General features: G+C 33.2%; 1 protein-coding gene and 1 non-coding gene across 2 annotated transcripts in view; both read left to right on the top strand.

Moving 5' to 3' along the window:
* FBXL17 (F-box and leucine rich repeat protein 17) overlaps positions 1 to 27,323 on the top strand; it is a 500,732-nt gene that overhangs the window by 312,253 nt on the left and 161,156 nt on the right. The window lies entirely within an intron of this gene.
* On the top strand, positions 10,570 to 10,700 carry LOC150008791 (small nucleolar RNA SNORA38). Its single transcript, XR_016511567.1, has one exon. It is a non-coding gene; the product is annotated as a small nucleolar RNA SNORA38 (small nucleolar RNA).

The raw sequence follows: 27,323 nt of genomic DNA, 5'->3' as shown, positions 1-27,323 counted from the left end.
TCAAATCAGCGTCTGTCACCATATGTTTGGCCCCATTTACCCTTTACTACCTCTCCACCCCCCTTCCCTCTGGTAACCACTATACTCTTGTCTGTGTCGATGAGTTTCAGTTTTATATATCACATACGATTAAAATCATATGGTTCTTAACTTTTCAGACTGATATATTTTACGTAGCATGATATTTTCAAGATCCACTCATGTTGCTCACTAAAGGCAATATTTTATCTTCTCTTATGGCTGAGTAGTATTCCATAGTATATACATACCACCGCTTCTTGATTCAATCATCTAATCAAAGGGCACCTTGGTTGTTTCCATGTCTTGGCCACTGTGAATAGTGCTGCAATGAACATAGGGGATGTATATATTTTTGCTAAGAAATCTTTTCAAAACTTTTGGGTAGATACCCAGAAGAGGCATTGCTGAGATATATGGTAACTCTGTTCTTATTTTAAAGATTTTATTTATTTTTTAGAGAGAAGAAAGGGAGGAAGGAAAACAGGAAGAGAAACACCCATAGGTTGCCTCTCACATGCCCCCAACAGGGGTGACCTGGCCTGCAACCCAGGCGTGTGCCCTGACTGGGAATCCAACGAACGACCTTTCAGTTTGCAGGATGATGCCCAACCCACTGAGCCACTCCAGTCAGTGCTGCTAACTCTATTCTTAATTTTTTGAGGAAGCACTATTCTGTTTTTTATTGTGGCTATATGCTTTATATTCCCATTAGCAGTGAATGGGGGTTCCATTTTTCTCCATAACCTCTCCAACATTTGTTATTACTTGTTAGTAATAGCCATTATAACAGGTATGAGGTGCTATTTCATTGTAGTTTTGATTTGCATTTCCCTAATAGCTAGTTGAGCATATTTCCATATATCTGTTGGCCGTTTGTATGTCTTTTTGGAAGAGGTGTCTGTTCAGGTCGTCTGTCCACATTATAATTGCGTTGTTTGTTTGGTGTAGAGTTGTATGAGTTCTTTAAATATTTCGGTTATTAACCCCTTGTCAGAGCAGTTGTTTGCAAATATCTTTTCCCATTCGATTGGTTATCATTTTTCTTTATTTGGCAGTTTCTTTTGCTGTGCAGAAGCTTTTTGTTTGCTATAGCCTCATTCATTTATTTTTGCCGTTACTTCCTTAGCCTTTGGGTTCAAATTCATAAAATCCTCTCTAATACCAAGGTTCCTAAATTTAGTATGTATGTTTTCTTCTAGATAATTTATTGTTTCAGATCTTGTATTTAGGTTTCTTGAATTAATTTTTGTACATGGGGACAAACTGTAATCTAGTTTCATTCTTTTGCATGTGGCTTTCCAGTTTTCCCAGCACCATTTACTGAAAGGGCTTTCTTTTCTCCATTGTGTATTTATGGCTCCTTTGTCAAAAATTATTTCCCCATACACATGTGGTTTTATTTGTGGGCTCTCAATTCTGTTCCATGGATCTGTGTGTCTGTTTTTCTGCCAATACCATGCTATTTTGATGAACTTAGCTCTGTAGTATAATTAAAAGTCAGGTAGAGTGATACCTCCAGCTTTGTTCTTTTTTCTCAGAATTGCTTTATCTGTTTGGGGTCTATTGTGTTTCCATACAAATCTGATGATTTTTTGTCCTATTTCTTTAGAAAATGTCATTGAGGTTTTGATAGAAATTACATTAAATCTGTATATTGTGTTGGGTAATATGGACATTTTAACTATGTTCATTCTTCCAATCCATTAAATATCTTCATTTCACTGTGTCTTTTTCAATCTATTTTAATAATGCTCTGTAGTTTTCAGTATATAGGTCCTTCATTCACATCCTTTGTTAAGTTTATTCCTAGGTATTTTATTCTTTGTGTTGCAATTGCAAAAGGAATTGGTGTTTTCATTTCTTTTTCTGAAATTTCATTGTTATTATATGGGAATGCAGTGGATTTTTGTACATTGATTTTTTTATCCTGTATTTGTTTATTGTTTCTAATAGTTTTTTTGGTGGAGTCTTTGGGGTTTTCTATATACAGAATTATGTCATCTGCAAAAAGTGACATTTTTATTTCTTCTTGCCTGATGTTCTGGCTAGGACTTCCAGAACTATGTTAAGTAAGAGTGGTGACAGTGGACATTTTTATCTTATTCCTGATTTTAGAGGAAAAGCTTTAAGTTTTTCAACATTAAATATGATATTGGCAGAGGGTTGATTATATATGGCCTTTAATATATTGAGGTACTTTACTACTATACCCATTTTATTAAGTGTTTTAATCATAAAATGGATGTTGTATTTTATCAAATGCTTTTGATAAGGTCATATGATTTTTATCCTTTGTTTTGTTAATATGGTATATTACATTAATTGATTTGTGTATGTTGAACCATTCTTGTGCCCTTGGAATGAACCTCACTTGATCGTGGTGTATTATTTTATAAATGTGTTGTTGTGCTTTATTTGCTAGTATTTTTGTTAGGATTTTTGCATCTGCATTTATCAGAGATATTGGTCTATAGATTTTTGTGTATGTGTTATACATGCCAGATTTTGGTATCAGGGTTATGTTGGTCTCATAAAATATTAGGAAGTATTACCTCTTATTCAGTGTTTTTGAAAGAGTTTGAGAAGGATGGGTATCAAATCTTCTTTGAGTGTTTGGTAGAATTCATTCATGAAGCCATTCGGTCCTGGACTTTAATTTTGGGGGAGGTTTTTGATGGTGGTTTGAATTTCCTTACTATTGATCAGTCTATTTAGATTCTCCAATTCTTTGTGGTTCAGTCTAAGAAGGTTATATATTTCTGGGAACTTATCCATTTCTTCTAGGTTATTGAATTTGGTGGCATATAGTCTTTTATCATATTCTAGTATGATCCTTTGTATTTCTTTGCTGTCTGTGGTAACTTCTCTTTCATTTCTGATTTTGTTTATTTGAGCCTTTTTTCTTGGTTTTCTTTTTTCTTAGTGAGTCTAGGCCGCGGGGTTGTCAGTTTATTAACCTTTTCCAAAAACCAGCTCTTTGTTGTATGAATTTTTTATATAGTCTTTTTGTTCTCTATTTTATTCAGTTTTTTCCTAATTTTTATTATTGTATTTCTTCTAACTTGGGCTGCTTTTGTTCTTCTTTTTGTAGATGTAATGTTAGGTTGTTTGCTTGAGATTTTTCTTGTTTATTCAGATAGACTTGTAATGATATAAATTTCCCTCTTATTACTGCTTTCGCTGTATGTGAGAAGTTTTGATATGTCATATTGTCATTCTCACTTGTCTTTATATATCTTTTGATCTCACCTTTTATTTCTTTTAGGACCCAGTCATTTTTTTAATATAATATGTTGTTTAATCTCCACATATTTGGGTTTTAACTTCCATTTTCAGTTGATTTCTAATTTCAAAGCTTTGTGCTCAGAGACTGCTTTCAGTCTTTTACATTTGTTGGGGCTAGTTTTGTAACCCAACATATGATCTGTCCTTGAGAATGTTCTATGTGCACTGGAGCAAAATGCGTAATCTGGTGTTCTGAGATGAAAGGCTCTGTAAATGTCAATTAAGTCCATTTGATCTAATGTGTCATTTAAAGCCAATATTTATTGGTTTTCTGTTTAGATAATCTACCTAGAACTGTTGTTGGAGTATTTAGGTGTCCTATTATGATGGTGTTTTTGTCAGTTTCTCCCTTAATTTCTGTGAGTAGTTCCTGTATATATTTTAGTGCTCCTTGACTGGGTGCATATATATTGAGACGTGCTCTGTCTCCTTGATACATTGTCCCCTTTATCATTATAAAATATCTATCTTTGGCTCTTGTTACCTTTGCTATCTTGAACTCTATTTTTGTCAGATATAAGTATGGTTACACTTACTTTCTGTGTATACTACTTTCTTGGGAGAATCGTTTTCCACTCTTTCACTTTGAGTCTGTCTTTGTCCTTGCAGCTTAGTCTCCTAAAAGCAGCATATGGTTGGGTTTTGTTTTTTTGATCCGATCTGCTTTATTATTGGTGCATTCAGTTCATTTTCATTTAGGATAATTATTGATGTATGAGGATCTCCTACAATCATTTTATCTTTTGTTTTCGGGTAGCTCTGTACCTCCATTTGTTCTTTTTCTTTGTGTTTCTGTCTGTTGTTTTTGTTTAGTGGTATTCTATACATTATCCCTCTGTTTTCTGTTTTTTGTTTTGTTATATGTCTCAGTTTTGGGGTGTGTGTGTGTGTGTGTGTGTGTGTGTTTGGTTGTTGTTAGGTTTACAAAAAAGAAAGTTTCATATATATAGTAGTTCATTTTCTTTTGAGTGCATCTGATCTTCATCCTCCTTTGCAAATTCAGACCTTTACCCCTCCCTTTTATGTTTTTGTTGTCACAAATCATTCCTATATATGCTGTAAACTTGTTGGTGATCTTACTTGTAGTTTTGTGACCTTTTTTTCTTAATTTCAGGTAGACTAACCCCCTTGAGTATTTACTGCAATGGAGGTCCCCTGGTGATAAGTTTCCTCAGTTTCTGTATATCTAGAAAAGTCTTTCTTTCTCCTTCATATTTAAAGGATAACTTTGCTGGATATGTTATTCTTGGCTGGTAATTTCTCTCTTTCAGTAGTTTGAATATTTGAGTCCACTCTCTTCTGGCTTGTAGAGTTCCTGCTGAGAAATCTGATAACTTCCTTTATAGTTTACTTTCTTTTTTTCCTGAGCTGCCTTGAGAATTCTTTCTTTGTTATTAATTTTTGATGTTTTTAATACAGTGTGCCTTGGATATATCCTTTTTGGATTGAGGCAATAGGTGTTCTGTTTGCTTCTTGGATTCAAGGTTCTGGCTCTTTGAATAGGTTTGAGAAGTTCTCATCAACTATTTGTTTGAATAGGCTCTTCATTCCTTTCTCCCCCTCTTCTTCTGATATGGCTAGTGTTCTTATATTGCTCTTTTTAATGGGGTCAGATAGCTGTCATAGAATTCTTTTATTTATTTTTATGCCCTCCCTCTGTGTTGTCTCTAGATTTCTATTTTTGATATCATTATTTATTTCCTCCATTTGCTCAGTTCTTATTTCCTATGCTTGCTAGTTTATTCTTGATTTCTTCTACTGAGTTCTTAATCTCCAGAATTTCTATTTTGGTTCTTTCTTAAAGTTTCGGTCTCTTTGGTAAAGTACTCATTTTGTTTGTTAATTTTGTTTCCGAGTTCAACAAAATGCTTGTCTTTGTATTCTTGCCTCTTGTTGAGTTTTTTTTTCCCAGAACTGCTATCTTGAATTCTCTGTCATTTAAATAATACTGTTCTATTACTTTAAGTTTATTTTCTGGAAATTTTCAAGTTTTCTTTTTGAGCTGCCTTTTTACCTTGGTTATTCATGGTATTTGATGGATTCCTTATCTGTCTAGGCATCTCTCAGGCAGTATACTCCATGTGATTTTTGCCTATTTTCTAGAGGTCTGTAATCAGATATACACCTTGAATTATTAGCTTTGAGAATAAGAGAGTAACTAAAAGGAGAATTGATCAATTTTGATGTGAGTGCTCCTTCTTTAAAAACTCATAGAAATTCAATTTATAGTCAGACTGAAAGGGGTTAATTGCCATGTTGGGCTTTGAATTTCAGGTTTTACTATTATAAAATATGTGAAAAATTTGGCAGTACTTTCTAAATAAAAAAAAAAATATATATATATATATATATGTCCTTTGTCCCAGAATTCAGCTTTTAACATTTATCTAACAGATAAATCCCCACATGAGTGAAATAGTATTTAAGGATATTTACTGTATGTGTTATTTTTATGTCCAATGTACATGTCAAAACTAAAAAGTTCTATATATGGAAGTTTAAAAGTAAAACACAAAAGCAGCATGTATACTCTGCTATAATTTATAGGGAGACTATATATACATACATACATACTTGCATACACACATGTGTATGGCACATATTTGTAAATGCATAGGTTAGCTCTGGAAGGCTATTCAAGAAATTGTTTATAGGGTTGCTAACTTCCAGAGAGAGAAACTGGGCATCTGCAGAGAGAAGAGGAAAGGAGGTTGACCTCATTGTCACTATATTACTGTTGTATCATTTAATGTAATGCTTATCTAAAAATAAATAGAATGTATAAAATTAAGTTTAAAATTTAAAATTAAAAAAGCAGTCCAGATGAGAACCTCTGACAGAAGAAACCACAGGAACAAAGATTGCTCTAACCTGGTTAAGCCTAGAAACCCTGAAATAAAATCACCAAGTCCTTTAGGTCTAACTCTGCCCATCACACAAGTTCTGGACTATAAATTTCTGTGTGGGTGAGAATGCACTAGTCTGAAAAGTCCAGAGATCCAGCTTGCATTACAGTATTGTGTTAATCTAATTATGTAGCAGTTCAGTTTTCATGAGTTAATCCCAGAGAGGCTTCTCAATATCCCTGTAAGCACAAAATCATCTCTGGAGTGCTAAGGTGGTGTCCAGGTTCCTACTGTAGTGACTCAGGTTGAAGTGCTGCCTTGGAGCGGCCCTGCCAGGCCTCCCCTTGGCCCCTTCAGGTGTCACTACTGCTCTGTTCCTGTGGCAGGGCTAGATATGCATGTGGTTCCCCGCCCATCCAAGGTTTCCTCTGCCTTGAATTTTAGTTTCTGTTCTTCAAGTTTTATTTCATAGAAAAAAAATAAGCTCAAATCCCAAAAGAAGTGGAAGAATGAGTTAGTGCTCATCTACATTGCAAGTTGTGAAAGTATTTCTCAGAAAGCAGAACTTGATGGACTCATAAAAGAATGCATGTCTATGCAGAATGCCTCAGAATAGAATATAAAGCACTCTAAATGATTGATCGACCTAAATAGAAGAGCGCCTGCAGTATATAATAAACAGGTCTATAATATTAGGGGCCTGAAGCAATATGTTTCATATTTTAAAATACCAAGTAAAAATTATCTTTATATTATGAATGCTTAAACAGTATTATTATTGCTTCTCAATATATAACACACGTAAACATACTACTATCATTTTTATTGCCAAAAAGGAAAAAATAATTAAAACTATAAAAAGCTGTTCTTAGTGTCATTTTAATGTCTTTGTCATTGCCATTTATCTCCAGAGATAATATGAAAAAAGAAATTGAGAAATAATGCATCAGTAGATGATCAGTTTTATTTATAGTACACTTCACTGTTTTTTTTTTTAATCCAAGAGCACAACAGAGAAAATAAGAAAGATGTATCTATTATAAATGTGTATTGTGTTTACATCATTTTAAAAATAAAGGTTTGCTTTTCTCCTACATTTTCAGTTTAGGGTTACTTTTTGTGGTTTCCATCTTACCTGATTTTCTTAAACATCAGGAAGAATTTTATTCATTTTAATGACTGCATATGTCAAGGAATTTCTGTCACACACTTACATTATAGGTATACACACAGATCCTTCACTTGTGAATCTGACAAATTAGGAATAGTAGTTCCAGGATTGGGCTTATTTCCTTACATGTTAACAATGATAGGCTGAGGATCCCTGAGGGTGAGAGAGCTGCAGAAGAGAGATTGATAGTTCAGGTCTTAAGAAACTAAGTTAAGGTAAGGTTACTAAATAGCTTGTATTTCATACTTAACCTCACATCAGACTTTCCTGTACTATAACTGAGATATGAAGCTAAATTCTTGCATAGTTGAGTAAGAGAAACTTTGGTTCCCTCCCTAAGTTTAGATACCAGTAGCCAAAATGACAGAGTTCTGGGGACAGTCAGCTTTTCATTGTGATAAAGTGATTTTTTGAAAGGAAAAAATAAATTTTAACTAAAAAAGACACACATGTTCTGGGTATAAAACACTGCTTGACATTTTAACTGAAAAGAGCATGATATAATATTGTGTCTCTACTATAACATTGTATGAGATACAAGAAAGAAAACAAACACTCATACAAACAATAAAAAAAACTATGTATTGGAGCACAGTAAAGGAAATACATAAGAAATGACTAATGACTTTTAGGATTACTTTTCTTTTTTTATTTTTATATTTTCACTTTTCTGAACTCAAAATTTTATTTTATGAAGACCTACCCTTTGGAAATTTGATAATTTTGTGTTGTTTATGTTTTTTACAATTACTTCTTTTTGCATTATTTTAATATTATATAATTTATGTATAATATGTCAAAAAGAAAACATGAGAATGGAAAACAAGCCACAGAAGGGAATAAATACAAAAAGAATATTTAATATATGGTTTATTCTGTCCCAAAAATGTTGGTATAAAATTGCCTTAGTATTTTAAATCTTAGATTGAGAGTATTAAATTACATTTGGCTAGGAAGTTTATCTATTTAATGTTTCCTGTAACAAAGAATCCAACTGACTCTCAGCTACCAAATAGCTATCTCTTTAGAGAGTCTCTCCCCATTCCTTTCTTTTCCATTTTTGATAGAATAGCTGACTTTGTTAGAAAAGTTTATTATTTCAAATTAATATTTATACTATTAAAAATGTGAATTTTATATAGATCCATCTAGCTTTATGTTGGATTGCCCACATATCTATCGCCACATAAGTGTGATGTCTGTATGCTAATATGCTTACTTAATCTTTAATACATTATATTTTAATAATATAGGAATGCCAAGCTACGGAAGAGCAAATGAAAGGGTCATTTTTTATTCATGTACTACTGCATGTACCTTCTGCTTGTGGCTCATTATACATGCAGTTGAGCCCAATTTTTTAAAAGTGGAAAGCATGCCAAATTAAACCACAAGTTTTGCGACTGATATTCCTTTTCTAAAAGGAGTGTTCCCCATCTTTTCAATTTTATTTATTCTGACTGCTTGTTACTCATTTGTGCTTCTCCGTTCTCTATTATAGTCAGAATTTCTAATCCCATTTCAAGCAGAAGGCTGCCACTTTTCATCAGAGAAGAGGCAATAAACATGCATCACGCTTATATATGTGGGCTTTCATCTGGGGAGCTCAAAGTGTTTTATGCATAAGTAGCATTTCCCCTGGCTTTTTTTTTTTTTTTTTTTTTAAGTAGTAAAAATGAAGGTGAGAGAGAGAGCTTAAATGACTGAAGAAAGCCCACACCTGCAACAGTGAGTCCTGATTTTAATGAAATATATGTCTGTGAAAATATTCAGGATTCCTTGACCTGGATATCAATCTATGTGCTGTGCTTAAAGACTAACAAAATTGTGGAGAGAAAATTGGCACTAGCACATTCTTCTCGTAGCTCAATTAGAGAAAATAGTGACATAATGAAAATGAGCTTTAATATAGACTAACTTCAAGAACCTAACTCATTCATTTATTGCCTCAAATATCAAAATTATGAAAAGAACTCAACTACATAGAAGGGTTTTCAGGATCAAAATTTTAGAGTTTTGTGACTGTGGTTCAAGGGCCAGAGAAAGGGCAGCTAGCCTGTGTGTGGGGTCTAGTCAGGGCAGCAGGGAAGGCTGGTTCTCAGGAATGAGCCCCTCCCTCATGTAATTAGTCTCAATTTATCTCCTTCCCTCCCTCTACCTCTCTGTCTCTCTCTCTTTCTCTGCCAAAGACATAAGTGATCTCAACCATACTAATTCAAATGTGGATTATTAGTTGTAAATGCATGTGTAAGAGATTAATAAAAAATAGAGAGTTTTTAAAAATACAAATAAATAACACTGCCACCAATAATAAAAGACTGTCTTGTTCTCAGAATGTCTGGATGTAGGTCTGTGATTCTCAACCTGCCTTGCACTGGATCTGCGGGGGTGGGGCTTTGGGGATGTAGAAATTCAAAGGAATGAGAACTCAGAATGTCCTTTTCTAGCCTCCACTTTCAGCAGTGTTGTGCAGATTGGTTTAATGCATCTGGGGGATGGGGCAGTGGAGGGGTAAAAGGAGTCTGGGAAGTTTGATTTACTTTGAGAAGGGAGGTATAGAGTAGGGAGGAAGAGATGGAATGAGTAAAATTAAAATTAAGGAAGGCTGTGTCTTTGAAAGAGCGATGGGGAAATTTAGAGATTTAAATGTAGAGGTTAGAGGTTGTTGCTTTCCGTCATGAGTGGGACTTTAGGAAAACAGATTTCTGGAAAGGATTCGAAAGTGTAGCTAGATAGTGGAAGACTAGTAACTAGATGAAGTATTACTATTTAAGGGATTACTGAACTCGCAGGCATGTGACACTTTTGCCTGCTGGAAAAAAAAATAATTATAACATGTTAGATGTGTCCCATACATTCACATTAGAGTTGGGTGACTGAGCTAAGTATATCAAATAATGAATTGGCTGAACAGAGAGGAATGTCCACATGATCTCACTGTACCTCTTTGCCATTTATAATGCAAACCAGATTAATTTCTTAAAATAATTACTGAATCAACTAAGAAAAACTGGCATTTCCACTTAAATGAAAAAATGGACCGAAGCAGAATTTACTAATACTCAACAATATGTTTTTTTTAGTTGTGATATGTCTGTATAAACATATGGATATAGAGATATTTAGGTAGAATGTAGGTACATGCTCAGCATAGTATTACTGCATATATAGAAACTTAGAATTTCCTACTGAATTCCAAGATATATATTTACTTCCACTAGAAAATCACTTTAAAAGCACCCCCTATCCTCCTACGAAGGCGTGTCTATGGTTCCCTATCTTTGGACACGTAAGAATTGGAGGCAAAGAAATGTGGACTTGGAGAAGTCTGGGGCCAGCTTGCTCCCTGCAGGCTCAAGATCAACCATCCCACATAGAAAAAAAAAAAAAGTACCCCCTATGTAAAGATGATGAAAAGTACTTAATTCCCCTTCCCCCAATTATTCTTATAAAATTTAGATTACTCTTGGGTGTTATACATGCCTGTTAATACACTACTTGGGGGAAATTTGTGGGTATATTAGCCTAGAAACAAACATCTTAGGATGTCAGACACATGCCTGATATTCTCACTACAAACATTGCATGCTCAAAATTGCAACCTGACTATGTTTGGGATTGTCCTTTCGGAGAACAAAACAACAAACCAAGAAGGCAGAACAGCATCCTGAAGCAGTATGATCTGGTCCCACTAGCTACTCTCCCTTAACCTTGCATGCAGTGGCCCTGGAACAGGCCGGCAGGGACTGGAAGGATGTGCCGCATGTGGCGCCTCTGACATGCCACCCTGCTAAAGTGCCTTGGCCTAGCCTAGTGAAGAAAAGACAGCACTCATTAGCAGAGCAGCCACTTTCCCAGGTCCTGTGACCTTGGAGGAGGTACTCAATCTCTTTAGGCTCTTGTTTCTTCGTATGTAAAGAATGGGTAAGACCCTACGGCTTTGCCAAGTTTAATACCCAGGGAGGACACCATTTAGTCTCACCTGCCCTGAGGTTAATCTTTGTCTGTACCTTTAGAATAATGCTCTACAGGTTAGTACTTATAATGGATAATGAACTATAAAGATTCCATTATGTAGTAAGTGTTACAACAGAAAAGCACTGTATGGTTCATACTCATAGATTACTTTCAGAGTCAAGTCTCAAGTATCAGAAGTTATTCGCTAGAATATTAATAGGTCTTACACTTGGAAAACACTTGGTTAATCCCAGCTAAACGGGCCGTGGCTCTGCAATACTACTCAAGGCTTTTTCAGTGCTCGTATGTATTGTGACCCAAGGGTCTGGGGGCTCCAGAAATTCAGTGTCTTTACAACTGATTTTAATGAAGTTTGTCTTTTGTGTGTGGAAAGTCTGTACACTCTGGGAAATGATGTTTTTGCTTCTTCTCAATTTGTTCACAGACATATTCATCTGATCATCAGATGGAGTGAGTGTTCCTCATCCTAAAATCTGCCCTTCTCCTAACTTGTGTTAAGTTCCAGAGGCAACTTCTACAGAAGGCCTCAAGGCATCAGGCTACTTAGTTCAGTGTTAGGAAGACGTGGAAGAACAGCAGAATCTCAGACTGGCCTCAGTTTACCTGGTGTTCGAGTGTATTTCCCTCTCTCCTTTCTCATGTAAGAAAACATCCATGTAGACAAAGTAGTAGAGAAGGAGTACATACTTTAGCTTCTGAACTATTTCTAGCTTTATTTTTTTTCTCTTAGGGAAAAAGCATGAACTTTGTAATTATAACCATGCAAACATCAGCTTAAACATCAGCCACTTACTATCAGAATGAGCTCCTGTTTCTGCAGTTGTAATATGGAGATGATAAAATGGTAGAAATGGTGTAGTATTTTCCAGAATCAAATAAGTAAGTATTTAGCAATTACCAGCTATTGAATGCTCACTAATATTAGCTACCTTTATTCTTTCATTGTCTAGCTGAGAGGTCCTACATCTAGGAGTGAGTACTCTGTTCTCATCCCACCATTAACACATTGCTAACTATCACAACATGTAATACTATTGACCCCAGAACTTAATGTCTCCATAACTCAGTCCTCTCACTTGACAGATGAAGATAAAACTACTACATGGTGTTTTTAAGTATAAACTGAAATAGTAGATGTGTAATTAATATCAAAAGATTGTTTTAAGTAACAATTAATAATACTTATTTTTAGGAGTAGTAAAATTACTCCTATTAGTCTGAGAGTGGAACCTTTTTGTATCCAGTGAAGTATCTATTGTAATGGGATTTCTGAAAAGAGCATGCTACTTTAACAAAATCCTTTAGGACAGATTTAAGATAACATGCTGAGCCCCTTGTTTTTTATCTTACACAGGAAGGCTTTGTACTTTTTAAACATGTGTATACAAGTTCTTTCATCTTCAACTGCACAACTGTAAAAGATTTAGAGTTTTTGAAGATTGTACAGTTAATTTTGAGCTGAATTGTATATAGATCAAATCCTTGCATCATCAGAAAGTCTCTAAAAACAGAATTTATAGAGCTTGGGGAGATGGAGTTAAAAATTTATAAGTCTTTGGGAACCTTAAATGGAAAAGATGTGAAAAATGTGTTTTTGGCTTAAAACTATATTTTAGAACCATGGGAAAATATGCCTTGTAAATTCTTACATGAAAACCATACTGTTCATTTCTTCTATCACATTTAAGGTATGTCATTATTAAATATTAATTTCAAAGTACAAAGACACTATTGACAGAAATTTGCTTCAAATTATCTTAAAGCATTCCCTGTTTAAATTTATTTCTGATGTGAAATTTTAATAGTTTAGTATAAAAAGCTTAGACATTTCAAAAATAAAAATTTAAATATATTCTAAGACACATATTATGTTTACCTTACACTTTGATTTTTTGTAAAACTTTCTTTGCCTAAGTTATTCATTTATATATCTGACCTCTTTTAATGGATTAATGGTTTTTAAGTCAAGCCATTTGCAAAATATTTTGGGTGGTAGATAGCTTACCTGTCTTTTTTGATAAACCTTGATTTCCTTCCTGCATATTTAGAAAAGGGATCTAGATTACCTAGGTATATCTCTAAAACTGTGGTGGCTTGTCCTGTCTATGGCAGCTATATATTCAGAATTCACTTAAGCTGATAGGTGGGTATTTTATAATTTCCTGTAGGACTTAAGTGAGTAGATCAAAAAAGCCTTAAAACTGTATTGTTGAGAAGAGATTTCAAAACATATAATTCATTGGTAACATGGTATTCCATCTAAGATGTGCTTAAACTGGTGACATTTCAAAAAATCACAGGCCAGGTGTCTATATTCTTGACATAAATGATAGCAAAGAGTACCTTATAGTTGTTTTTCTAGTTCATTGTAGAGTATATGTATGAATACATAAATTTCTATATAATAAATTCCATTCCTGGGTACAGCACTGTTTCAACAGATTGGCATGAGAAATCCTTTCTACTTAATACCCAGTCATGAAAGTTCATTAAACATGAGCTTCCTGTGTTTGGAGGAAGAACATTCTTAGGTTGAGAATTTTAATATAAACTACTAAAGAAAAAAGAACTTTTAAAATATTTTATAAATATATATTTTCTGATATAGGAGTATTTAAGAATAGCTACCAATTAAAATAATAATTGAGCACTTGTGAATATGAAACACTATATATACATTGTACAATTTAATCCTCACAATAACTTTACAAAGTCATTATTTCCGTTTTATTATTAAAGCAATAGACCACAGAGGTTAAATAACCTGGTCTTTGAATATGGATCATGATACAAAACCAGATTCTACCCAAGTTCTCAGATCCAAATCCTGTGCTATAATTCTTTACATTTACTGATACATTATTACAATTTTTATAGCTACTTGATTGCCCCAAATATCTAAACCAGATCATGCCTACATTACCAAGTCTGCACTCTGCCTTTGTATTCTTACATATTTAATGTCTGTTGGCCAACTTCATGGTAAAAACCTCATGCCCACAAAGCTGCAGAAATTATTTCCTTATTCCTACAAATCATTTGGCAATTTACTTACTGTTTTGAAAGAAAGATGTTGAATCCAAACCACTTTAAGAATATATAAGAAAAACAAAGTAATCTTGTAAAAAGAATTGTGTTATTTATGCTGCTTTGTGACATTTTTTCTTAGCAATACTATTTCTTGAGATATTTATATGTCAAGGAACATGTGTATCATCCAATTACATGCCTGCATCTGAATACCATACTTTATTTAACCTATCCTATTTGTGTTTTCAGTGATAGAATTTCTGAGTTACAGGACATATTCATTGCAAGTTTTGTTCATCCTGCACCACTAGGATCTGGTATATCCATTGGACATGTGTGGTGGTCCATAAGTGTATAAATGAAACAACAGTTTTGCTGATTAGTGCCTCTGCCATGTATATTCATTCCTCCCACAGCAAGGTGTAACTAGGTTCACGGTGTCTTTTTTATATAAGTAAGCTGCTTCTAGAGTGAGAGTGGAAGCTCCAAACAATCAAAGACATACTGGCAACTGTGCTCAGGATGGCTTCTGGACAGCAGCCCATGTGCTGTGGAAGAGGCAGTGCCTGATTTATAAATGGTTATTCATTATACAAGATTATATTATACCTAACTTTAATTCTTATAATTTTAAAAGTTTGGTTTAAAGAAGCTATAATATAAACTTCTCTATTTTGTTTCTCAAGCTATAAAGTAATATGCTTCAACATTTTTACTATTTTTAAAATAAACAACCAGCCAATGTCATTTTTAAATTTCTGGTGATGAAGAATTCTGGCGTGGGGCTTTAGGCACTAATTTATTATGTATTTATTTTATGCAGATTTGCTGCTTTGTCACATTTTCTCAACAACTTTGAGATGAATGCTGTAATTAAATCTGATTTCTAACAAAATATATTTTATTTAGATCAGTTTTTGAACACATAGATCAGGATTTTGATAGCTTTCTGTGATTATACTATTGTCCTCAAAGTGTATGAATGAAACTCAGAATTATACTAGTGCTGATATTTAGCTGTTTTAATAAAGTGGTAATTTTAACAAGAAAGATTTTTAAATTATGGTACTTTATAATAGTGACTGAATGTTTTATATAACTTAAGTTATATAAACAACGAAGCTTGTTTTAAGCATTTTTTTCCTTTTAGAGCACAGTTCGAAGATATCTCATTGTGTTATAACTAGCTAAAATAAACATTTACTTTCATTTTAAGCTATTTCCAACTCTTTTATTAAGTAGACAGAATATAAATGATTTGTCACAGCAATAGTATTTACTATGTCTAGTTAATATCAGTACATTTTATTGTATATTTCACCTTCAGTCAAAATGCAAAATACAGCTGTTTATAATTTAGAAAGGCCTATAGTTTCTAGATTATATTTATGAGGCTTTAGTTTTATTTTTAAAGAATAGTATAAATGTTTATTTTTTTGTATAATTCACTTTGCTCCCATATTTTTACAATATAGAAAAGTGTGTTCTTTGACTAGCTCTAGTAAATATAAATGTAATCTTTCTACTTTGGGATGTAAATAGAGCTTTAAAAATTATATAGCCAACTTTCCCCAAATAGGCTTTCAAAATTGTTGAATCAGTGTGAATATTAATCTTGTTCAGGAATCTGATGCAGATGCCTAAATACAAACAGAAAGGAAAGGCCTTAATTCTTTAGCTTCTTGAAAATCAGAAGAACTAGTAACATTTGATTGCACTTTTAAACAGGTTATATGATAGTTGTGGTTATATGATATTCATTATTAAAGATATAAAACATTTTCTCAATTTATAACATTTTAACTATATATTATGAGTTCATTTAAATAGTTGAAATGATATTTTGAACATGATTTTAAAACAGAGATAATCTTTGGACTCACTAACTTTTAAGAAGGGGTCTAACAGTTTTATTAAAAAACAACAAAACAAGCCCCTCTTTTCTGCTCTGATGTGAATTAGCACTTGTTTATTTAAAGAGTTAAGGGAGGGATTGTAAAAGAAAATATTTATAGAATTAGCATTATTTAAAATTAAATAAATGCCCATTTATTCATGTGTGGCTTATCACAAACTTTTGTATGTCTTGAGCTTTACTTGACTACTTTAAAAGATTTGTAGCTATTTCTTTCTCTGATCCTATTTGGAAGCCATGTTCACAGAGTTCTTTAAATACCTGGTTTTGGTCGCTTAACACAAACCATAAAGATCATAGGTGAATCATTTTATGTGAGCCATAAACAAAATTTACAATGGAATGAAAAAAGATAAACTGTCAGGTTAAATTTTCTTGATCCTTTTTATTCTGTGTTTACTTATGATTAGGAAAAAAAAGCATTGACTTGTCTCTTCTGCAGTACTGAGCACATTTATGTTCATTTGGAAAATTTCATGGTTTTCAGCATGTTTCAGTGAATATTTTTATTTTATGTGTAGTATATTTGGTGTGAAAACCAGTATAGTGTGTGTTTCTTGAGACTGGGCAATTCACTTACATAATTAGAAATAGTAAATGAAAGAAAATTTCTTTTTAACCTAGTGATTAACGAAAACTCTACTGAGAGGGCCATTGTCTCCTGCTTTTACTATTTGCTGATTAATGCCAGAGTCCTAATCTATTTCCTGGCAACACATATTTTAAAATACTCTTTGTGATATGAGAATCAGTCTGCCTTGTAAGTCACAACATTATGTAATGTATTCCACCAAATACTCAGTTAAGATAGAAAATTCAAATGAAAAGCTTCATGTTTACAGACGAGATCGGGCGCATTCAGGGTGGTATGGCCGTAGACGCTTCATGTTTACAGAAGAAATTATAGTTTGGGGCTGATTTTAAATTGCTTTCCAATTTCCAGTTGGAACTCACAAAAGATAAATAATGTGGAAGGTGACATACAATGTAATATTAAGGGCTAGATGAAATGACTGAAATTTGTTTGCCAATGTTATTTGGTTCTTGCTGGATAGTTTGGCTACTTGGAATACAGATGATGAAAGAAAAAGAATTAGCCATGAAGACATCTCAAAGAATTAGCAGATGGAATGTTGCATATGGGCCCAAAAACTATTGCAAAAGAGACTGTACCAAGCATTGTCTGTATAATGAGTGAATTATATATGTATACTTCCGCCGTGCTTTTTTTTTTAATTCTAAAAATATAGACATTTAAAAATATTGATTACTATTCAGTTACCATCTGTTGTTGTGTTTTCTTAAAAGATAAAAAGAATAGAATTATTATCATAATGGGATGGCTGAATTTTTAAATGTTCACCTGGCCTGCATTACACAGGCACCAGAATGGCTAAAAGTGTGATAACATCCACAGGGGTGAGGAAGTGAAGCAGTGAGAGCTCTCCTAAGTGTTGGTGGGAATGTGTAACAACTTCAGAAAGAGATTTTGCAGTTTCTTCTAAAACTAGTCATTCATCTACTTCATACATGCTACTAATACTCTGTGACTCAGAAATTCCACTCCTAGCTTTTTACCCATAAGAAATTGAGTATACGTCCACAAAAAGATTGTACAAGGATGTTCCTAGTGGTATTATTCATAATTTTTCCCAACGTACAAACAACACACATGCCTTTCAAGAGAAGAATAAAGAAACTATGCTATATTCTTTTTTTTTTTTTAAGATTTTATTTATTTATTTTCAGAGAGAGGGGAAGGGAGGGTGAAAGAGAGGGAGAGAAACATCAATGTGCAAGAGAGACATCAATCGGTTGCCTCTCACAGGCCGCCTCATGGGGACCTGGCCTGAACACCAAGCATGTGCCCTTGGGAATTGAATCAGCAACCTTTCAGTTTGTGTCTGGTACTCAATCTACTGAGCTGCACCAGCCAGGGCTAAGTTATATTCTTACAATCAGACACCTCTTGGCAATTGAGAGGTATGATCAGGAAAAACTACTAAAATATGAAACAATGTACTTGTAGATGAATCTCAAACCCTTGCACTGAGTTTTTTTTAAAGCCTTACACAAGAGTACATATTTTATAATCCTATTTTATGAAGTTTTAGAACAGACAAAACTAAGCAAAATAACAAACATCCACAATATTAGTTCCCTTTGTGGGTGGGTGAGGGCATTGACTGGTACGGGGCATGAGGGAACTTAGTGCGATGCTAGGAATAATCTAGATCTTGATAGTAGTTCAAGGTAGACAGACATAGGCATTTGTCAAAACTGATTACATTTAAGATTTGTGCACTTCACGGTAGGTAAATCCTACTGAAAAAAAGAACATTATGAACATTGAATTCTAGTTAATGATGTGTATGCTAAAGTATTTAGGAGTGAAATGTACTGATGACTGCACTTACTTTGAGATGCATTAAAAATAAGATAAATTGATGGAGAGATAGATGGATACATCTGAGATAGGGCAGATGTAAAAAATGTTAATCACTTAGAATCTAGGTGATGAATAATGGGTTTTCATTAAACAATTATTTCACCTTTTGTGTATGCTTGAAAATTTCCATATAAAATGTTGGAGAAAAATAAGTGTTTATTTTAAGTAAGTTTAGAAGACATATGTTTTTGGAATTTATCCTAATTTAGGCTGAAGATATGATGACATTCTTTAAGGTTTTCCTTTTTTGTCTATTTTACAAGTTAAAATTTTCTTATCCAATTATGTCATCTTAACTACAATTAGCTTGTTACCTTTATAAATCATATTCTTTGATGCCACATGTGTAATTTAGTGATTGGCGTAATACCATTTATTAGGCATGGTATTTCCTGTGGCTACTGTAACAAATTATCATAATCCTGGTAGCTTAAAAACAACAGGAATTTATTCTCTCACAGTTATGGAGGCCAGACATTCAAAATCAGTGTCTTTGGGCCAAAATCAAGGTATCAACCTCCCTTCAGAGGTTCTGGAAAGAATTTCTTCCTCTTCTTTCTAGCTCCTGGTGGCCGCAACATTCCTTGGCTTTTAGCTACTTCACTCCAGTATCTGCCTCTGAGGTAATAATTGCCTTTTCCTCTCTATGTCAAATCTCCATCTGCTTCTCTCTTGTAAGCACACTTGGAATTGTATTTAGGGCCCATCCAGATAATCCAGGATTATCACTGCAGCTCAAAATCCTTAATTTAATCACAGCTGCAAAGTTTCTTTTTCCATATAACGTAACATTTATAGTTTCAATGGGTAGGACCTATTATCTTTTGGGGCCATTATTCATCCTACTATGGACATTTTTTAAGATGCCCAGTTCTGTGCTAGAGCCTAGAGAATAATAATTAATATGTAATTGCTTACTTTGTACCAGGTGCCATCCTATGTGCTTTACAATCATTTTTTATTTTTACTAAGGAAAATTTGATTTGATTTAATGTGAACTTATTGGATCATACATTTCTTTCTTGCATATGTCAGCTAAATAACCATGTCTCATTTGTGTGGAGGATGTTAAAGTTGACAAGATTGTGAATTCCCTTTGGGAAAAGACTTGTTTTATTCATCTTTGTACCCATATATATAGTTAGGTGCATAGTAGGGGTTAGGAAATGTTTATTGAATAACTGAAGGCACTTTTGCAAACATGAAATGTAACATTAAAAAAATCCTTCAGGGTGGATATTGTAATTTCCATTTTACAGAAAAGAGAAAAAGAAGTTGAATTAACCCCAGGACTGTGTCAAACACACACACACTTGGACAATCTGAGCATTCAAAACATATTTTTTTTATCCTTAACTAATTGATTTTTCACATCAAACATTAAAATTTAGTAAAAGTCTGATGTAGCTACTATCTTTTTTATTATTGTATTATGTTATTAATCATGTGCAATATACTTTTTGTGCAATATACTTTTTAATTTTTAACTTTTTTTTGAGAGGTCAGTTTCTTGTGGATTAAGTCCACACTGATACTAAGAAATGAGAGGAAACTTTTTCAATTATACAGAATATTTTAATACTTTCTTGAAACTTTAGCCTTTCCCCCAAAATGCTTCAAGTATATTTAGTCTTTTTATAGCTTTTTTGAAAATTAGATTTGAAAGAAAATTATTGGTATTATGAATCATATAAATACTGTTAATTAATTCCCTCTTTAATTCCTTTAAAGTGTATTCCAAAACCTTATCACACTTGTGGAACCTTCTTAGGACTGAATCATGTGACGCTCCTGAGGAATAAATCCCTAACTTTATTATTTTATGATCCATATTTTCAACTTCCTTGACTCTCTCAAATATTTTATAGTTTTGTATGCATTTCTAGTGGAATAAGGCTGGATAGAAATAAATAGATAAAATAAATTTATGACCCTCAGTAACTATGAAATGTATGGATATATATTTAGATATATTACATATATTATATATTACAAATATTCTTATATTGGGTTGGCCAAAATGTCTATTTAGGTTTTTTTTCTATAAAATAAAAGAAACATTTTTCATTTTCACCAATAACTTTATTGATTTGGATATTTTGAGTATGTTGGCTATCTCCTACTATTGGCTCTAGGAGTGCTGCTAAACATCTTCCAGTGCATAAGACCGCCCCTCAGCAAAGAATGATTTGGCCAGAATGTCAATAGTACCAAGAAACTTTGCAAACCACTTTGACACATTCAATCAGTCACGGCACCTTCCTAATACGCTGCACAGATCTTTTCTTGCATTTCGTTTGTGTTTTTACCTTTCTTGAAATAATCAAGCATAAGACACTGCAAATGTTGCTTATTTTCTTCCATCTTCAATATAGAAATGGATGCACAAAAGTTCACCATTTTGATAAGATTTTTAAAAAATTCACACTGCTCTGACACCTGTCACAATACAAACTAACAAAATTGTTTAGAATGAAGTTAAAGAAAACCAAGTGCTACTAGAGCCATCATACAGAAAAAACTAAATGAACTTTTTGGCAAACCCAATATTTTCTATATATTTTTTGCTTATTTTTCCTCTTTATAGTAAGTATTCTTTACACAACCTTCATTCAAGTCATAACTTCAACTTATGTGTTCCTGAGTGTATGTCATGTTCATTGACTTGCTTATACTATTATTCTTTATAGTTTTTTTTTTAGCTTTTTCAAAGTGTGACATGAATTGCCATTATTTTTCAGAAAGTTCCAAATTTTGCCAATTGGCCTAAATGTGTTGTGTGTCTGATGACTATGTATTTACCTCTCAATAAAAGATCACAAAAATAATTTGTGCTCTTTTTTATATAAAATTCTGTTATTAACATGACAAAACTCATGACATCCTCAGAAGGTACAGAGGCACAAAACTGATCAACTGACTCTAAGCACATTTACCTGGCATCCCTTTCAAACACCTGGCATTGCTCTTTCCTCTTTATTTCACAGAGGACTTTTGCAAACAATAAACTTTCTCACCAACTCTCAATCTTGTTTCCTCCTCATATGAGCACTTGAAAGAAGTGTTTATTGTGTAGAGCAGAAATATCAACACTGTTACTCCATTTTGCTACATGATTTGTTGATTATGCAGGCAGATCAGTAGCTATAATAATCAACAATAAAAGTATACCAGAGATGTACTGTTCCTTTTGATTTATCTTTTAAAATAATATAAAGCTGAGTACTGGAGTTGGGAATGTTGCTTGTTCCTGCTGGCTACCAGACATGGTGTTTAACACAAATATTAAAATATGCCTTCTTCCTTTTCCATGCTTGCTTACTGTCTTGTGTTTGCAACTTTCTGAGATGGGAAAATGAGTAATGCTTATCCCCCATAGTGTCTAGCAGTCTTACACACTAGTTTCATTAGCTTTCCAACACTCTCCCTAAGAACAAAGAGATGTATCTTTCCCTTCGTAGGGGACAGACTTGATGACTACTGCAAGCAAAGCAAAGCAACCTTGATGTTAGTGATTATGGCATTTCAGGGGCTAGATTGCTAAAATTCTTTTACCAGGTGCATCTATAACAATTATGCTTTTGTTGATTTAATGACAGTATGTAAGGGAAAAATGTATTTAAGAATATTTATAAATGTATATACATAAATGCACACATAACACTATATATTCCTTTGAATATAAATTAGATTGTTGCTAATAATTAGGCCTTTACATTGGTGGATAAAAAGTTTATGAAGAATCCTCTAGAAGTATATATTGTGGACAAATAGACTTTTAACATCAGGAATTATTGAGTTGGCCTGGTAACCAGAAAAGCTAAGTATAATGTTCCATTCCATAGCCTTTTCCTGAAATTTCTACATCTCATTCTATTAATTTGTATATTATTTGAGAAGAAAATAGGAAGGACTTTGTTTCTCTATCCATTAGATAAATAAAAATGAACTGAAATCAGCTGTCATCCTCTGTTAGGATTTTTAAAATGTAAACTGCATACTTTTCATAAGACAATTCTTGGTTAATGTCCCTTATTTTTATTTGTAGAAATATGTGACTTTTTTTAAAGTGTAAATGTTATTTTTTAAGTAAAAATATTATCTCTCTGTGTAAACATAATGTACCAAAACAACTAAACATGATCTGCTGTCTCTCTTTGTTGTAAATCTTAGAGCAAAGACTATTTACCTTTGACATGAATAGTAACATATAATGATATAGGAGAAAATAGGAATCAAGCAATGGCAGAACCAGAGCCTTGTAAGTAGGTTTTATGAATTCAGCAGGGATGATCTGTAAGCCTCAAATAGTTCAGAGTTCAACCTAGCTAAGTATCAATATGGTCAAATTGATGTAGTGTCCCTGCCTTCATCAAGCCTGTGTGATCTTTCTTCTCTCTGAATAAATATATGCGGGTCACTTTGTTCCCACTGCCTATACTTTTCCCCCTCTCTATTCTAGAACTCCTTCCTCATGCTTTCTTTTTTTCAGAAAGTAACAAGACCTCTTCACCTGTTTTTTTCTCCCAATTGCATAATTAATTTATTTTACATAATTGTTACTGAAAATCACGTATGCATTTTTTTATTGGCTTTTGATAAGACCAGAAAGTTGCTCAGCTTAAAGGTTAATGACAAAGTATAGGCTTCTTGAGTATGAATACTTGAAACATGTGGGAAAAACTTAGAATGGAGAATGTTGATTTGTTTTTCTTTGTATCTTATTACACCTATCTAATTATGAGCTTCCCAAGATATCAAATTAGGTGTTGTCATTGTGTGTGTGTGTGTGTGTGTGTGTGTGTGTGTGTGTATGCATTTCTCAAACAAAATTTTGACTTAATTTATTGGGATGTTGAAAATCATTGTTAGTTAAAGTAAAACCATTCTTTTGACTTTCATAAGTTGTCTTTACCTACTGTGTTTTATATATAGTCTTCTGAGAATTTGGCTTATTCAAAAAGAAATTATATGCCTTCCCAAGTGAGAAGGAAACCTTTTGTCAGCATCTTGTCTGAGTTAACTCCTTGGCTACACAGGTCATGGGAGGTCTGTGTTGAACATCAGTCTTTGGCTGTATCACAAAACTGGTATTGAAGCATAGGCCAACTCCCTGAGTACAGGGGTTAAAGAGGCAATTAGTCACTACAAAGCCAACTTGTGGAGTCTTCTGGTAAGGAAGTACTTAACTCTTTCCTGAATGCTGCCTGAAATCTCATTTTCTGGGTACCTTTATATTCCACTAAAATAATATTCTTAGCCATTTTAAATTAAAGGTGAGCTTAAAATATATAACATTTGTTGCATTGAGACTTTCTTAATACTTACAGCAGTTAATGTAAACAAGTATGAGGATGGGCAGAGAGATTATTATCAATTATATATTTAATATTCTACCTAAAATTTATTTTAGCTGTTTGGAAGCCTAACATGTCTTTCGGAAATATTACTATCTTCAGCATTAAAGTTCTTATTTATTATATTATTGGCAGGGAGGAGGAGTGTGGTGGGGTGGAGGGAGATGTTTGGAGCTTGCCAGAATTTGCCTTTGCCTTTTACTTCTTCACCCAGTCTTTTGCTTTCACCCAGTAAATTTTTGTTACATAAAGGATAATACAATCTTTTCTTTTGCCCTCTTTCTTAAAATATGCCAGGATACCATGAGATAGCACCAGTCTTAACAGTGTCAGCATTGTGCAGTGCCTGGATTTCCCAAGACTTATTGGCTATAAATTGATGGACTCCAAACAGCTTAAAGGAGGAGAAGCTTTCTGAACATTTCCTAAGCAACTACATTTTTTTCCCCTGTTGAGGAATGAATAAACTGCTAAATTCAGGAAGTCTTGGTTTTAATTTTTTTTTCTTCATTTTCTTTTAGCATTTCCTTTGATCTCAAAATACAACTGTTTTAGTTAATTTCCAGGGATGTAGAGAAAGTGATATAATTTTTCTGCTCCTAGGTATCAACATTAATAGTTTGCACACATTAAAACATTGTTGAATTAAAAAAATAAATAAAAGCTTAGTGTTTTTTTGTTTTGTTTTTGCTTATTACGTATTCTGAGGAATACACAGAAAAAGTTAGCACATGTTGTTATATAATGGTTCTGTGTGATTGTGGCAAAAGGATGGAACAGCTAAAATTAAAAATAAGACTTTTGGATAAATATATCTGAACTATTAAAGCCAGAGCTAGTTTATAACTAAAATGTTATTGCTCTTACTCCTTCCCCTTTCGAAAAAAACTTTAACCATCTTGTTTCTCAGTAGCGTAAAGAAAATGTGCATTTTAAAAATATTGCAGGCTTTATTCTATTTGAAAAACATTTTTAAAGTATTCTAAGAAATATTCAAAGTAAATTAAAACATGTTTTGCTATATAAATGAAAAAACAAAATGTTTCCATAAGAGCTAGTTTGTGATACATTCCTAAATATATTAGAAAATATTATTTTGTTGTTCTATTAATCCTTTTTCAGTGCTGACCCCTACTTACTCTCCAGTTAGGAAACCTACCCAAGGTCAGAAATGCTCAGGGAAAGGGTGGTCCAGAAAGAATCAGCAAGTGACAGTATCTGCTACGCCTTCCTCAGAGGTGGGACAACTCTGTTGACAAAGATGCAAACTTATAAAATTTAAATTTCAATAACATTTAAGTTTATAGGCCACTTATATGGTATGTCTCATTTAAAAAAAACAACACCACCGTTCTAACTACGTATTCTCACTTTGGAACCTTTCTGTATCTCTGTGCTACAAAACGGGCATCAGTTGTCTGCTGTTTACATAGCAAATACCTAGGTTAATCTTGGACTCACTAATCAGATGAATAACATTTGGTAAGTGAGAACTTAGTGAGAATCCCAAGATAATTGTTGTTAACTGGTGGAGCTGGTGACATTTTACATGTCCCTCCTTGTCCTTGCCCAGTGATATATTAAGAATGTGCTTTTAGCAAATGCTTTAGCATTTTGATTGCAAGTCAACCTTTAAATTAAAAAAAAATCTCTTTTGCAGCAAATATCTTTATGAGATGTTTTATGAAAATATCTTTAGTAGTTTATATGAAAAATTGATTTAAGTATATATTTGGTACTATGTTAATGAGATAGAAGAACATTTACAAGGAAGTGTACTGTAATACAAAGAGCACTCAATATATCACTTTGATGCCATGTACCACTTTTCCCAAATAGTCTTTCATATTATTATGTGCAGTTAAGTTAAAAATAACTATTACCATGCTATTTCTGTACGGTTAAGGTGTTGTGTTACTAAAAAATATACCTACAAATAGAATGCTCATAATAGAAATTATATTTACATAAAGGGAAACGTACTGTGAATAGATTCATCTTGTATTTATTTATTTATTTAGTACATAGAAATCTTTTCTACATTGTGTTTTCTGAAAGCAGGACATACCTGTGAATCATGCCCATTCATTTGCTGCCCTGGGATTGAATTATTCTTCAGTAAAACTTGATTTGAGGCTTAGGGAAAATTAATCAGATATCATTATTCTTTTTGTAAGATGCCAAATTGTATTTTGGTGACCTTTGCTATCATTTAAATGACCCATATATGAATGAGTTAATTAGGATGAGCTTCCGCAACACTGAATTGGACCAGGTTTATTCTCTTGTTGCTGCTCTCTTTAGATCTTGTAAATCCTTTTTTATTCTTTGTGTGTGTTTGTTGCAACTTCTTATGCTTTTACTCACAATCTATGTAAGGTGGGGTGGCTTGTTAGCTTATTTAGTTTCAAGGAATGATGAAAATGAAGCCCTATTTCTAAAACCTCCCAATATATCCCTTTTACAAAGTGTCTGTGTTTCAGGAGTTTTAAGACTTGATCTACCTGTTTTGTTTTTTTTTTCAGCCTTAAATGTACCTACCTCCCTGCAACACTTATTTGCCAATTACTTTATGACATTCCTTATACTTTTTGTGTTAAACCTGTGGGATTGTTTTGTCTTATTGCATTTTTTCCTTTGCTCAGAGATAGATCAATTATTTAAATATAAAAATAACTTAGGGAAGAACATCTTAAAGTTTATTTAGAAATTCACCAAGCCACATACTAATGTATGTCTAATGGGGACATTTCTTTTCACACCTCTAAGGTGATTGAGCCTGTCCTTAAAGTGAAATTTGCAAAACAGTGTCTGGCAGCTCCAATTAGCTGCTTTTGGGTTTGAAGCACATCACAAACAGTAACAAGGTCTCCTAGGACACTCCTCTTGCAAGCAATGTAGTCATATTTCCTCATTAGTTCTTCTCAATTGTCACTAATGTCGTGTTCCTGCTTCTGAGTAGGAGACAAAAAAACATAAAATTTGGAATGTATGTGGAATGGGCTATTGTTTTTCCATAATTCAAGGCTCTTTTGAATTCCTTTGATAGTCTTGAAGCTTACACAGCTTAATTCATTAACCTTTACCCTTCACATAAATCAGGTGATTAGGAATCTCTTGCTAAGGAGACAGATTTTTCCCTCCACTGAAACTAAGAAATACCTTTCTTTATTAAAAAAAAAATCTATATAGCTTACTACAGAAACCTTTCTGTTGCTTTTCAAATTTCATCAAATGTTTCAGGTACATTTTAGAACATTATCAAAAGCAA

The sequence above is a fragment of the Furipterus horrens genome, unplaced genomic scaffold, assembly GCF_987537825.1.
Source record: "Furipterus horrens unplaced genomic scaffold, mFurHor1.1.pri manual_scaffold_5, whole genome shotgun sequence".
NCBI lineage: Eukaryota > Metazoa > Chordata > Mammalia > Chiroptera > Furipteridae > Furipterus > Furipterus horrens.
This window is presented reverse-complemented; position numbering and strand designations above follow the sequence as displayed.